A 15600-nucleotide genomic window follows, 5' to 3' on the forward strand; every position below is an offset into this window, starting at 1 on the left:
ATTAACATTCTAAATATAAATTTCTAAAACAATAGAATTTAAACACATATAAAGTTTGAGTAACCTTACATTGATTGCAGCGAAATATTATGACTCCTCCCACTCAGATCTCTAACCCTTGGATTCTTCACAGTCTTATACACTATGATTGAGTACTAGACTTGCTATGAGTGCGCATGCACTCACTTACTAATGGCTCAAAAATTATGAAACACAATATAAGAGATTTTGAAAATAGAAGAAGAAGGAATGGAGGCTCTCAAAACTCTAGTTGTTTGACAGAATGTAAACTATGTTATATGAGGTTAAGCTATTGGATAATGAGACCATCTTATTCTTTTTATATTATTTCACTTAGGGTTAGGATTGAATTATATGGAATGAAAAATTATAAAATAATAGCCAAAAATTGGACTAAGTGGCCGGCCACATAGATGGGCCCCACTAGTTATAATTTTACTATTTTTTTAACCATTTATCTTTTATTTCACAAATGCCATATTTTTTAATTTTAATCCTATAAATGTCAAAATTATTAATTTAATAATTATAATTAATAATCAAATAAAATTATCATTTGTATTATTTATTAATTAGACTCCATAAAATCTCTTAACTAACAAATAAACCTTAAAAAAAAATTTCTTCACAATTAAGTCATTGCTTAGTAAAATTTATAAATAAGACACAGTCTAATTTTAGAATTATAATTAATTAATTAAAATTAATTAACTGAGTCTTACAAGCAGTATTACCTAAACTAGTATATGGGGACCATGGGCCTATATAATCAAGCTTCCAATAAGTAGCTCTAGAATTTACCAAGTAAATTCTCTAACTTATTAATTCCTCCTTGCACCAATAGATTTGGAATTGCACTCTTAATTATATAGAGCGCTCTATATGTTCCACGATATAGATACGCTATGAAATTATCCATTGTTATAATCCTAATAATCAATGATCCTCTATAGATGATCTACATTGAATAGGGACAAATTTACCATTACACCCTTCAATGTATTTTATCCTTAAAACATTTAGCTACCTATAAATGATATTTCAGTAAACTTATATAATTACTGAAATGAGTACTCAACCATTTATTTCTATTAAGCCAAGCTTGAAGGAAATCATCATTTCACTTCTATCTCTAGATAAAAGCTATAGATTTTGTATCTATGATTAGTGCTCCCACTCAATTGTACTACCATGTTCTTAATCTATATGTCACGAGAAGATCCATTTATCGAATTTAACGAACAAATTGAAGAACATAAGTAATACAACTGAACTAGAACCTAACAATCTCAGGATTGAGATAATTTGATTTAAGATTAACTAGGTGATAATGAATTGAATAGATATAACGGCAAGTTTATTATATCTTATCCAAGTTCAATATCGGTCCTTTCCGATGCATACTCCATACATCCAACCCAAGCTTACTTTAATCAATGCCCTTGAAATGACACAACACTTATCCAAGGTGCAAGTAAACTACATTGTAGATTATCTTATCGGTTAAACCCTGCATACTGATAAATTATATATTTAATCACAAAATATTAATTACTTTCTACTGTGTTGAGAACACAATAAACAAGTATATCAATGTGATAAGGATTTAGATAAATTTACAAATCAAACAAGTGATCACTTGAACCAAATAACACATTATATAAGTAATGAAATAAACCTGTTTCTTTATTGATAAATGAATATAAAAAATTATATTGAAACAGAGTTTTATTTAGGGCATAAAATCCAACACTAACCACGTCCAAGTACTTGGAACATGATTAAATAGCCTTGTATAATCCATTGAAAAATACGATTTCACCGAAACTATCACATTCTACAGTTTTAATACAATTCAACAAGCCCCATTAAGTACTCAAACCATACATAAGAAAGCACAAGGAATAAGTGTAACTATTTTTCCTTACCTCAACTTCATTGTAATTAACTCTTACGATATCTTTTAGGCCCTATCAACAATTAGCGAACCCTAAGACCACCAATAAACTCAATATATCCGTAATTCTTTCAATAAAGTAATTTTAGCTCACAATTTGACTCATAAAATATTTGAATTAGAATTCTACAGTTCACAAAGTTTTTAGATAATTAAAATACCTTTCTAACAGTATAGAGATCATCAAAATCAGAGTTAAACCTAGGAGTTACGAATGTTTTATCAAAACAACTCATTTAAAATCTTGAAACAGGCAATTTCTAGATTTAGTCCAAAAATAATAATTTTAAGTATAGTTACACCTCGATCTAGATAATATTTTCTTCACAAAAAATGTAGTTATTCTCTTAAGCTTTAAAACGACATAAGGATCTTTTAAAATGGATCAAAATTGAGACTGATAATAAGTTTTTACTGAGGACATTTTTTCTGAAACAAAACATAAAATAAAACATCCTAATTGAGTAAAGATACACATTTTTGACAAGTAAGAGCTCCGAATTAAGGAAATGTTTCTTCAAAGAAAATATGGATTATCAAATTATCTTTCTAATGGTACCAAGAGCGCTAGAAAAGAATAAATATCGAGAGAGATAATGCACTTTTACTAAGACAATATCGGAAGAAAATTTAGAAAAATTATTATTCAACAATCAACATAAAAACTGAATTTTTGACACCAAAAGAATCTAAATTAGAGAAAAGTCTCTTTACAAAAAATGTGGATCATTAAATTATCTTTAAAACTGTACCTAGATCACTGAAAATAAACATACGAAGAGGGAGATATGGTAGTTTTATGAAAAATTATTTCTCTGAAAACAAAAATTAAAAACAACTGCAAATTTAGATTACATTGTTGTTAATACCTTAAAAAACTACCTCAATAGTTCGAGATGCTCAGTTTAGAAGACACGAAAAGAAATAAAACTCTCGATTTGGTATTGTAAAGATGATATTACTTTTAGAGAAAAAAAATGGTATGAAAAATATGGCTATTAAGTTTTTTGAAATGTATATCGTATATCATAGGTCTATACGCATATATCACCTATCCTAGTTTAAATTTTAAATTAAAATTCTAACTAATTATCTATTCGAATTATTATTATTATTATTTTCAGAATAATAAAATAATAATTTTTAAATAAATATCTATTCTAACAAATCTAACCCTATATTCATTATTTAAACTATTTTTCTAAATATACTAACTCATATATGTAAATATGACTTTACATACCAAAAAAAAACACTTCTACATATATCATAAATCTTGTATTGTTATTAACTATACGTATATATATTATACTAGAAGAAAGTTACGTGCAAGGCACGTATATTTAGTTTTATGTTAGGTGTTTTATAATTTAATTGAGAAAGATTCAATAAATAATTATATTTAAAATGATTTAAAAACTAATTTTAATTAGTGTGTGGGGTTATTTGAAAATCAATAGTGAAAAGTCAATTTTAAAATTTGCAGAAAGAGAAGAGGAGAATGGAGATGAGCTTGAAATATATTTAAAAAATAATAATGCTACACACTTACTATGGACACTTAACTCGAGCCGGTAATAATAAAATTATAAAGAATAAGGGTAGCAGACATATAACTAGACATATGAAAGAAAGAATATAAAAAACAAGAAATATGATAGCTTCCAAATAATATTATAACAAAGCAATGCTCTCCAAATTTATCTTAATATCATTCTTCTCTTGAAACCTCTCATCAATCTCATAGCACTCCATGATAGATTCAACAAAATATATGTGTTTATGTTTATTTGGATTCAACAAAATATATGTGTTTATGTATATTTGTTTTGAGTAAATCAGTAAACATATATTTCAACAAATTAACCCGATAAATTCAAGATCCACATATATATAGCCAAGTATTCAAATACAATTGTAAAATCTAAACTTAAAACAAAATCAAATGGACAATTCATGCTCAACTAAAGCTATATATATACTGTTATGATTACATCAACCCAAATATTTTCACTTGCTATAACCGAATTATAAAAATTAAAAAGTATAATTTGAGATATATAGACTAAAATCATCCAAATAAACAAATAATTTAGTTACACGTAGAATTATAAATGATACTTTTTTTAGAGTGTGTTTGAAGCTTATGTGAAATTTTTTGGATCTCTTCACTACTATTTTTTATCTCTATTTTTTTTTTTGTATAAATATATATGTATATAGAAAATTTATATTAAAAAAATGAAAAATATACGTACATATATTTTATTGTTGTTAATTAAATTCAAAATAGTATAGTAATAGAGAAAATTTAGAAATTAGATTTTTATTATGAATTTTTATTTATTTAAAATAATTAACTTTAATAAAAAAAAATTAGAAAAAATGAGAACGTACAAGATTAGGTATATATATTTTGTTGGTTTTAATTAAATTCAAAATAGGATAATAAATTTATGGTTTAAATAATATCACATGAGAACAATATATAATATTGTATATATATAAATAATATCAGTTCAAATATCAAATATCAATTTAAATGTGATTTGTTTTATTTTTATTTTATTATTTTATTATATGTAAATAATATTTTATTATTTTATTAAATATAAATAAAAAGTCACACTCATGAATTTCTCATAAACCAATAATTCAGTTATATAGGCACACTTTATATAGAATAGATATAATAATTTTATTATCTAATTATACAAATATCTATTAATAAATTTTATTCTCTAATACAATTAAAATTAACTAATATATAATCTAACTATCAAAATCTCTAATTACTAAAATATAATTGTACCTAGCAAATACCAATAATATACATATATGCAAGGCCGGCCCTGAAACAAAGTGGGTCATAAGGAAAAAAAAAATTGGGCCCTTATGTTAGAAAAAATGTGGTATTTTTCAAAATCAGTAAAAAAAAATGTATAATTTTAAAAGAGGAAAAAAAAAATTTGGGCCCCTGGACTGGGTGGGCCCTAGGCATAGGCCTAGCCCGCCTATGCCCAGGGCCGGGTCTGCATATATGTTAGGTTATTTTTAGTATTAATTTTAGATTAAGTTTAGTATATTTTTAATTAAGTTTTAATCATGTTTGGAGCATTTTTAGGCTTGTTATTATCTTTTATTTTTGCAGATTTAAAATAAAAGAAGATTATAAAAATATTAGAGGAAAAAGATGGAAAAAAGATAAAAATATCTCACAAAAAGAAGATATTTAAAATAGAGAAAATTGTGCAAGAAAATAAAGCTGAAACTTCAAGCCTGAATTCGACTATCTTCTGATTAGATTTTGGAAAAAGTCAAAACATAAAAGTTTTAGATCTATTTTTTATCTTTCAAGAACATCTTGAATAGTCTAATTCCAAGCAATATCGAGAGAGTTATGACCAAAATACTATCAGTCGACGCAGTAGAAAAAATATCTCGTTTGAGGTTTCCCAAAAATTTAAATCCGAATGGGAATTTAAACATGTGCGTTTTTTCAATATTTTTAGGCGTTCAATGCCTATATAAAGGGAAGAAGGGAGTTGATTTCAAAGAGCAATTTCAGAGAGAAAAAAAGAGAGAATACAGATGCAAAGTGGAGACATCAACTGCAATATTGGAGGCATTCTTCATAGGGTTTTCAGCATTCTTCTTTTCTCTACTTTCATCTCTTTTCTTAAAGTTAATATGTGTGCTTGTGCTCTCATAAACACGAGTAGATAAACATTTTAATTAGGGTTAGATGGATGTTGTTTAATATTGTTTTATGGTTTTAATATGATTTATTTTTCCCCTAATTTCTATGTATTCTATTTCATTTAACTACTTTTAATTGCCTGATCACCAATTAACTGTCTATGATTTTGATGCGAGATCTGAGAAGTGAGTGTCAATTATGCTATAGTGAAATAGAACTGAATTTCGATATAGGACGAGAGTACCTATATGGTTTAGATAGCTTATAGGGTTTCTGTGTTTAATGCCTGTTGCATGTTAAATTTATCACGAGAGTAGAAAGTTTTCATGTAATTGATATTTATATATCTGAGAAGACTATAAATTACCTTAGTAAACTTGTTATTGCATAGAAATTAACATTAGGAAAATAATCATATTAGGCCATAATCAATAGAAACAATTGAAATCTAAGCCCTAGTTTTTATTAACTATCAATTTTCCTAAATATTTTCTTCTTACTAGTTTTCTTATTTTTAATTCTTTCTTAATTTTTATTTAACCAAATAGAAGTAAAAGTTTAATTTCAACGTACTTAACTACAATCCCTGGGGGATCGACCTAACTCCTGGTGAGTTTACTACTTGTAACGATACGTACACTTGCGTGTGCAAAATATCACAACATTATCCCCTTTAATGCAATATATAAAATATTATAACACACAATAATATGTCAAATAATAATATATTTATACTAGTTATTACACTATTTGATTCTCCAATAGCTTCCTCCATTCTACAAAAGTGCCAACAGATTGGTTCTTATTTTTCAATAGATGAACCCATATATTTAAACTAAAATCATCCACTATGCTCATGAAATAGGATCCACACATAGTGGAATTTTTATATGAACCCCACAGATCTAGTGAACATAGGCCAATCTTTCAGTGGTAGTATTTTCTCTTTTATTGAATTTAATCCTGCAGGCCTTTTCCAAGACACATTCTTTACAAAATTTTAACTTTTCTTTCAACTTATCCTTGAATAGCCTTTGCTTGTCAAGTTCTTCATGCCCTCTTTGGCTTACATGACCTAGTCTTAAGTGTTACAGTCTTGTTTGATTTGCACCTATACTGAGTTAATAGTTGGTGCAGCAGATCGAGCTACTGTGTCTCCATCCAAGAAGTACAAACCATTATTCAACTTTCCTTACATCTACACACATGTGACCCTTGTCTGATTATCATCACACCATCATTCACATCTATTTTGTATCCAAGTTTGTCAAATATGCCTATGGATAACAATCTTTTTTAGTTTTGGGAAAATTTTGACTTGGTGCAGGGTTCCGATTTGCCCATCATGAGCCTTAATCCTCACTGTACAAATTCTTGTGATGCTACAAGCTTTGTTGTTGCCTAGTAACACAGTACCATTGTGTTCTTTTGTAAGAGTACTCAACAAATTCTTATTTAGTGTCATATGAAATGAACACCCTGAATCTATGATCCATTCTCCACCTAAGTTTGAGCTGGATGCAACAAGAACTCATGCAGATTCATAACCATTTACAACATCAGCCTCACCTTGGTTTTCATTCTTTCCTTAATAGTTGTCTCTTCTCAACTTAGCCTTCAATGTCAAACATTCATCTCTGAAGTGCCCTCCTTTCTTGCAGTAAAGCACTGTTTCCTTGAGTTTCCTTTAGAATTTGAACCCCATGTAGAGTTCTTGGTGTTTTGCTTATATTGATTTCCTCTGTACTCATTTGAATTCTTGTTTCTCTTGTATTCCTTCTAAGGGTACTAAATATTTAGATAAGACATATTTCAAATTTTCAATATATTAAGAGCTCTAAATAAATAATTTTTATTGCAATATTTATATGACGTTTATAAATCCTCATAAAATCTATTCTGAGCTATAATCAAATCATGATTATATTTTTTCAATATTTAAGCCTTACTCCAATCAATCTATTATGGCTATGCAAATTTTGTACAACAATTTATTTTGTGTATAAATACATATATACAAATTTCTCATTAAAGATATTTATTTGTACACTCTACAGGTCTTACTTCACTTTATGCGGGTAAACTTGCTTGGATTACGTCATATTATTTTAGCCAAAAATAAAATGTATGTCAATGATTCTCGACAATCTAATACCATCATCATTGCTATCTCATGTCAATAGATTGCATATGCAAACATTTAAACTCTATTGTCGACATGAATTTCATTATATGATAATTCCTCCCATATTGATATAACTTATAGAGATCTCTTTAAATTACATATTTGAAAATTTATAGGTACCTATATAGAACCATTTCAAGGGTTCAATTATGATGAAATATGTTATGTCTAACTTCTCTAGGGAGTCCCTTTTAGAGTACAATTTTTTTCACAGTTATCATTTTAAATTATTAATAGTTATAACAATTAAGTATCTCCATGAGTACATCTAGATTTAACATCTTTAGGACAAATTAAATAAATATTTATTAATAATTTCTATATTGTTCATTTACGCTTCAAGTATTTTTTTACTCATTCTAACTCAACTTTGAATAATATTGATTTACAGTTGGCATATGTCATATTGAACTATATCGTTCATACTATACTTTATGCAAGGATTATTTTTCAAAATATCTTAATCGATCTTAACTGTATTTCTCTTCCTTTAATTGAGAAATTTTTTAAAAATTGTTAAATCTATAATATTAACAAATTTGTAGGAATTTTAATATATCACAATAAATTAATATTTTTTCTAAGTACTCATATATAATATATGAAATTAATTTTCAAATTTAATAAATATAATTATAAATTTGATTCATTTTTAAGTATGAGTGAAAAGTCAAATAATAATATAATATTCAATAAATACATATATATATATACATAAATTAATTAATTGAATTAGATAATTTTAACGTATATTTTTTTTTGAAATATTTTTAAAAATATATTTGATCATATTAAATTTGTGACTATGTTTACAATATTTTAATATCAATATACTTTATTTATTTATATATTTATTTTTTGAAATGGTCAATATACTTTATTTCCACATTTGGAAAAGAAATAGATTTTTCAATAGTGGCACCCTTTGTTGCCACTATGAACTTAGGCTTTTAGGCCTTTTGTTTTTCAATAAAGCTTTTGTTTTCATAAAAACAAAAACTAAATAAACATGTACATACGTAAATACGTCAATATATATAATCATCATGACATCATCATGCTAAGCACATTTGATTATGGACATTTAAATTACATGGTTAAGCACATATCATTATATAATCATATGATTAAATTACATGATTAGAGATGTACATGTTTATGGATATACGTCCACTAATTATGGACAATGGTATCATGTCTTTTCATGCAAATGAAGTGGTGCACTTTATAGCTAAGACCACTTATAATATTAGCTAACCTAAAATAGTTATAAGGGTTAAAAAATAGTTAAGAGTTAAGAAAAAATTAAAAATTTACTTTATGAATAGTACTTAGTTAAATGTAGTTAATAGTTATTTTGATTTTAGTATTTAGTTATAATTTTTTGTTATTTTTATAATGTATTTTATTTAATTTTAAGTGTAAAAATAAATAAATATTATGTAATATATAATATTTTTTTATTTGTGTGTATTATAAATATAGGGATACAATTTTGTCCCGTTATTATACTTTCACGAAATGTATTCCGTGATGTACTGAATACATTAGATGAGTCTCAGGGTACGTAATAATATTAGGTCTCAAGGTACGTTAACATTTTTTAACCCTAATTTTCTTTAGATCAACTCCAGCTCTTAGATCAAATAACTTTTCCATCTAACGGTTATCGTACATTACAAAATACATTCCGTGAAAGTACAATAACAGGACAAAATTGTGTCCCTATAAATATATTATTTAAATAGATTAAAAAAATATAAATAAATTGATGTAATGATCATAAATAAATTATAGAGGAATATTTTAATAAATTCCTCTACTCTGCTGTGATAGAGGACTACTTGTCATTTCTTATTTCTTATGTAATGATTATATAAAAAAAAAAAAATTACATTATAAACATGTTTTTTTTTAAAAGGAAACAATATAATCATGTTACTTACAAGTGCTGCATTTCGGACTGGAAAATCGGGAAGCTGGGCCCTACAGGCCTTTTTAAGTGAATGGCCCTGCCATGTATAGTGCCACGTGGCCTTTTTTTCTTTTTAAGTGAAAACACATTCTATGCTTCACACTGTTTAACTTTGACGCCGCAATAACCAATTAGTGCCACGTGGTATTTAATTTATGTTCGACGCGGTTACGACAACGAAAGACTCTGACCCAAAAAACGACCTCTCTTGTCTTGAATTTTTGCTCTTTGGTAGTGTTGTTTTACAGTGTCTTGACTCTTCCTACCAATTTTAATTGAGAATTATTATAGGATATTAGTAGTGTCTAGGGTCGGTTTTAAGTAGGGGTGTTCATCCGATCTAATCCGCACTTTTTTGGTCAAACAACATCCAATCCGCACTAAGTGCGGATTTCATATTTTGGATCCAATCCGATCCGCATAAGAGTTTAAATCCAATCCAATCCAATCCGCAATAGTGCGGATTGGATCGGTTATTTTGGATCGGTTACTTTTTTAATAATAAATTATTTAATATTTCATAAAAAAAAATTAAAAAAAAACTATTGTTTCTTAATCTCTAATACTAATCTATTTCCATCTCTATTTATATACAAATTAAACCAATATACATATATATATCAATACTAGCAAAAAGCTACGTGCAAGCACGTATACTAAATTTTATGCTAGTTTTTTTCTATGTTAGTTGAAAGTGATACAATTAAAAATTAAAAAAAAATATATTATTAGTTATTAGGTGAGATTATTATTATGTGTATCTAAATATTATAGTTTATAATGTCAATTAAAAATGAATACCGAATACAAAATATTAATGTTTAAGAAAGCTTGATGATTTAAATATGTTCTTAAGTTAATCCAAAAATAAATTAAAAATTGATGTTCTAATACTTAAAGAAACATTACTTAAATGAGTGTAAGATAAAAAGAAAATTAAAAATCAATCTCTAAATTATTGATAATTGAAGATAGCATTTGTCTAAAAATTGTAGATAAGAAAACTAATGATAGTCATTGGTGGATTTCAATCTTCATTTGCTTCGATAGAGACAATAGTGTAATTTTTGTATTTTGCACTTTTCATTCTAGCCGGGTCCGCATATATCTAGATTGTCTATTTTTTCATTGATAAATTAAATATGGTAGTCTCGACAAAGCGGCGGTGTTCCTGCAAACCGTGATGTATTTTCATTTAAAATGATTAGACATAGTGTGCATAGCTTATTTAATTAAAAAAATCAACTTATGAAATGCATGTAAAACTATTTTATTCTTTTAAAATTAGACCTTTGCAGTATATTTCATTAGTTGGGCAGCAGTACGCGAAAATATTTTTTCCACAATATCTGTGAACATGACAGCAGATAGGCTTTTTGTATTGTCATTAAGTTCAACATATGCTATAGCACTGTAAAATACATAATAAGATTGTTAGTATCTTTTTTTTATTATTTTAACTTAATTTCAATAACATCATATGTTTTTTGTAATATACCGTGGTGTAGGAAATCCTTCCTGGCCGCATGATGGCTTGTCACATATAATTTTTTCATTCCGATTGTATAAATCTATTTTTTATGACATGCGTCACATGACATGTAATAAAAACTCTAGACGGTATCAGTTATTTTTATTGCCGCCTCAATCCAAAAATATTTTTTATACATCCAAATCAAATGGTGTTAATAATAGTAAGATATTGAAACAAAAGTTTTATAAAGTAAATATTGTAGTAGTCTTTACCTCATTCAGTTGCAGATTTTTCATCAACTCTGAAATTTGGATGTTAGTCACTATTTCACTAATATATTTAATTGTGCTTCTAATTTATGAGCACGTGATCAAAAACAGTGTTGTAATGTATTCTCTGATTTGTTTTTGTTTTTTTTGTTTTTTGTTTTTTTGCATCTAATGCCTCAGGTTTAATTATGATAAATTTTGGTCGGTTTTAGTAAATGTTTTTCTTATTCTGGTTTGCATTAATAGCTAGAACATGGAGAAATTAATAAGATTGGCATTCCTTTTTGTCGCAGCATGTACAAAGCAGCATAATTATAATAATGTTTTAAGTTGCTATTATTTTTATTTAACAGAAGACGAAATTATAAATTTTATGGCTTCTTAATTATACTGTATGTGTTAAAATATAACTTTTTCTTTTAATGAGTGTTTTTATAGGAAAATGGTAATTCTAGAAGAGAAGAAGAGAAGAAGAAGAAGAGAAAAATCGTAGATGTACAACAGCAAAACCCAATCGTATTTTTTTAGATTTAATGGAATTTATTTTATTTATTTTATTATATATAAATAAAAAGTGACCCATAAATTTTTCATAAACTATTTTATTTTTAATAATAAATTATTTTATTTTTAATATAAATAAAAAATCACCCATGAATTTCTCATAAACCAAGAATTCGGTTATATAGGCACACTTTATATAGAATAGATATATATACTTATCTTTAGATTTACACTAAAATATATATGTATCTAATTACTAAAATAAATAAGCTAGTATGTATATATTTAAACTTTATGTGTATGTGTCTATGTGAATAAGAATTATTTTTCTTGTGTTTTTTATTACAAAATAAATAAAATGCACCAACTCAATATATTACTAAAAAAGATTAAGAAATTAGAAGTTTGTGTTTTTTTTAATTAATATATATTACAAATTATAATTTTTTAAAAATATATATAATTAAGTGCGGATTGGATTGGATCGGTTACTTTTTGATGTCAAACAACATCCAATCCGCACAAGTGCGGATTTTAGATTTTTCAATCCAATCCAATCCGCACAAGTGCGGATATCCGCATTTTGCGGATTGGATTGGATTGGATCGTGCGGATTGGATTGGATCGGATACTTTGTGAACACCCCTAGTTTTAAGGTATATGGAACTTAAGATGAAATTAAATTTTAGAGCCCTATATATAGTTTAGCTATTATTAAAATAATAGTTCTAATGTTTTAGTATAATGGTAAAATTTTTAAAAAATTATAAGAATTTTAAGGTTCAATCTCTCGTAACTACACATTAAATATTTTTTTAAAAAGTAAAAGTTAAGAATCAATCTATTGATCTCTTACTTTAAAGTAAAACTTTTGGAAAATTCTACAATGCACACCCTTAAAATGGATATATTGATGCACCCCTATCTGTTTTAGCATCCGAAATAATTTTTTAGTTAAATTTTTTCTCATGGTCATAAACGTTATAGTTATTTAAGACATCCTGCAAAATTTTAAGAAATTTGGAAAAGTTTAACACGCCGAAAACTATGTTCAAACATTGTATTGCACGAGTGACTATTTTATTTTATACGTGTGTAAAATCGACTGTTTGAACATTGTTTTCTATATTGTAAATTATTCCGAATTTCTCAAAATTTTGTAGGATATCTTAAATAGCTATAACGTACATGAATATGAAAAAAAATTATATTAAATTTTTTTTCTGAATGCCGAAATAAGTTAAGAATGCATCAATACATCCCTTTTAAGGGGGTGCATTGTAGAATCACCCAAAACTTTTTACCTCTACACGAGATAATTTTTGTTATATTTATTTTTTATTTAATATTTTATTTATATATTAATATATATTTTTTTTTCATAATTTCGGAACCCTGAGCGTTCGAGGACCCGAGGCTCACGCCTAACTCAATTACCTCAAGGCCAACCCTGATAGTGTTTAACAAATTTTATAAATGGCGTTACGATTAATTAATGATAATTTTTAAAACTATTTTCTTGAATTATATAAAATCTGATCACTTAATTAATTACATAACAAAATACTAAAACAAGTGTTAGAAATTTATAATATTTTTTTACTACACAATGGTGTGTATTTATTGCTCTAACTTTTAATTTTAACAAAAATAAAACTAATTAAAATGTCGACGACAATGAATGAAATAAACTAAATATAAAATAAGTCTTATAAGGTGGTATTGTACTATTGTATAGTATTATAATACCAAAAAATAGTTATATTTAGTCACAACAAAAAGTTATTGTGCCTAAAACATAGTATTTAAATACAAGTTGTCACTATATTAGTTTTAGTCACAACAAGTATTGTGACAAATTGAAATTTTTAGTCACAAATTTTATTGTGACTAAATAAAGTAAGATTTTTTATAGTGTTATATTGAATTGTATTTTATGTAATATTTTCTTTTAAAAATGTATGTAGTATTGACTTTTAATGATATATAAATATATATTATTTTAGTATAAATTAAAATTTAACATAATATTATATAAAAATATAATATATAATTTAATTTAATATAATACAATATAATTTCATATATCATACCAAACCAGTTAAAAAAAAATACATGTGCTTAAATATTTAAATACTTGACTTAAATTAATTTTATTTTATTAATTTTTTATAACTAATATGTGTAAAGTACATTTGTTGGCTAAGTTTTGAAAAAAAAAAATTAAAGAGAATAAACGAAAGGACAAAATCGTTAACTATCTAAATGAATTTGGATCATTATTTTTCGAGCATTGTTATAAAGTATCAGTGGTGCGATTGGTTAGCGATACTCCCTAAAAACTATTTTATTAAATTACTTGGAACCCAATAGTTAGTTGGACCAATAGCGATAATGACACATAAGAAGGTGTTAGGCACCACTGGTGTCCTTTAGCATTTCTCTTATTTTCCCTACCCAATCAAATCCAAATCTAATATGCCCATAAAGAAGTCGATTGACCTTCCCCATCGATCATTGTGTGGTAAAAATGAATTTCTGAGCTGATACAAATTTAATACAAATTTTCGAGTTCCCAAGAATATTGGTCATTACTGCCATTATTGTCAAAGTTTATGTATTGTTAGTCTCCTATAGGAGTCTAGTTACCTTCGTTCATAAGCTTTGACATAGATTTCACTTAATATTTATTTTTATATTATTGTTCACACACTCTTCACAACATATAATTCTAGTGTGACATACCAAATTAATAAAATATAAAATAAACATAACTCTGTTATCATCGTGACATGAATGTGAATTACTATAAATTCTTGTAAATTTTTTACAGTTTTACTTTATTAATGTCTAATCAACGTAGTCCTCTATTTTATATGATCTTCTTAAATTAGTTGACAAAAAACATCATCAACACTAATAGTTTCCATTTTTTTTTTTTAAGATAATAGTTTGCACTAGTGCCTATCTTTACTTATTAATTGCTTTGCCAAACAAGTTTTCCAATAGACATCCAGCAATAGTGTATATCACATTATCTATTATATTTAAAAATTATAATGCAATTATATAACTAAGTATATGTGTATTGTACGTCATTTTAGTCTAGTATTTTTTTTTTTTTTTGATAAGTCATTTTAGTCTAGTATAATAGTTATAAATGTGTGTATTTTATAAATGTGTTCATCTAATTTAATTTGTACTACATGCCACTACACAAAAAAAGATTTTTGCTTCGGTAACCTGTTTGGTATACTAACAGCAAGTTTGTTTTCCCCACTTCTCTCCATTTGTTGATGCACTACTCTATTGGGGTTTAGATTCATTATATTTATTTTGGAGTATTTGCTTCGTGTATTACTGTTCTTTGTTCTTTGATTAATTTTTATTTATGTGATCTGGGTAGAAACGTTTGTTAGCATTGTGACTATGTAATTGTAGCTTTATTACACAAATTGTTAATGTGATCAAGAACTTGTATTGGGTATGTTTTCATATGGTCTCTTTTCTCTATT

Source organism: Cannabis sativa, chromosome 1, assembly GCF_029168945.1.
Source record: "Cannabis sativa cultivar Pink pepper isolate KNU-18-1 chromosome 1, ASM2916894v1, whole genome shotgun sequence".
Taxonomy (NCBI): Eukaryota; Viridiplantae; Streptophyta; class Magnoliopsida; order Rosales; family Cannabaceae; genus Cannabis; species Cannabis sativa.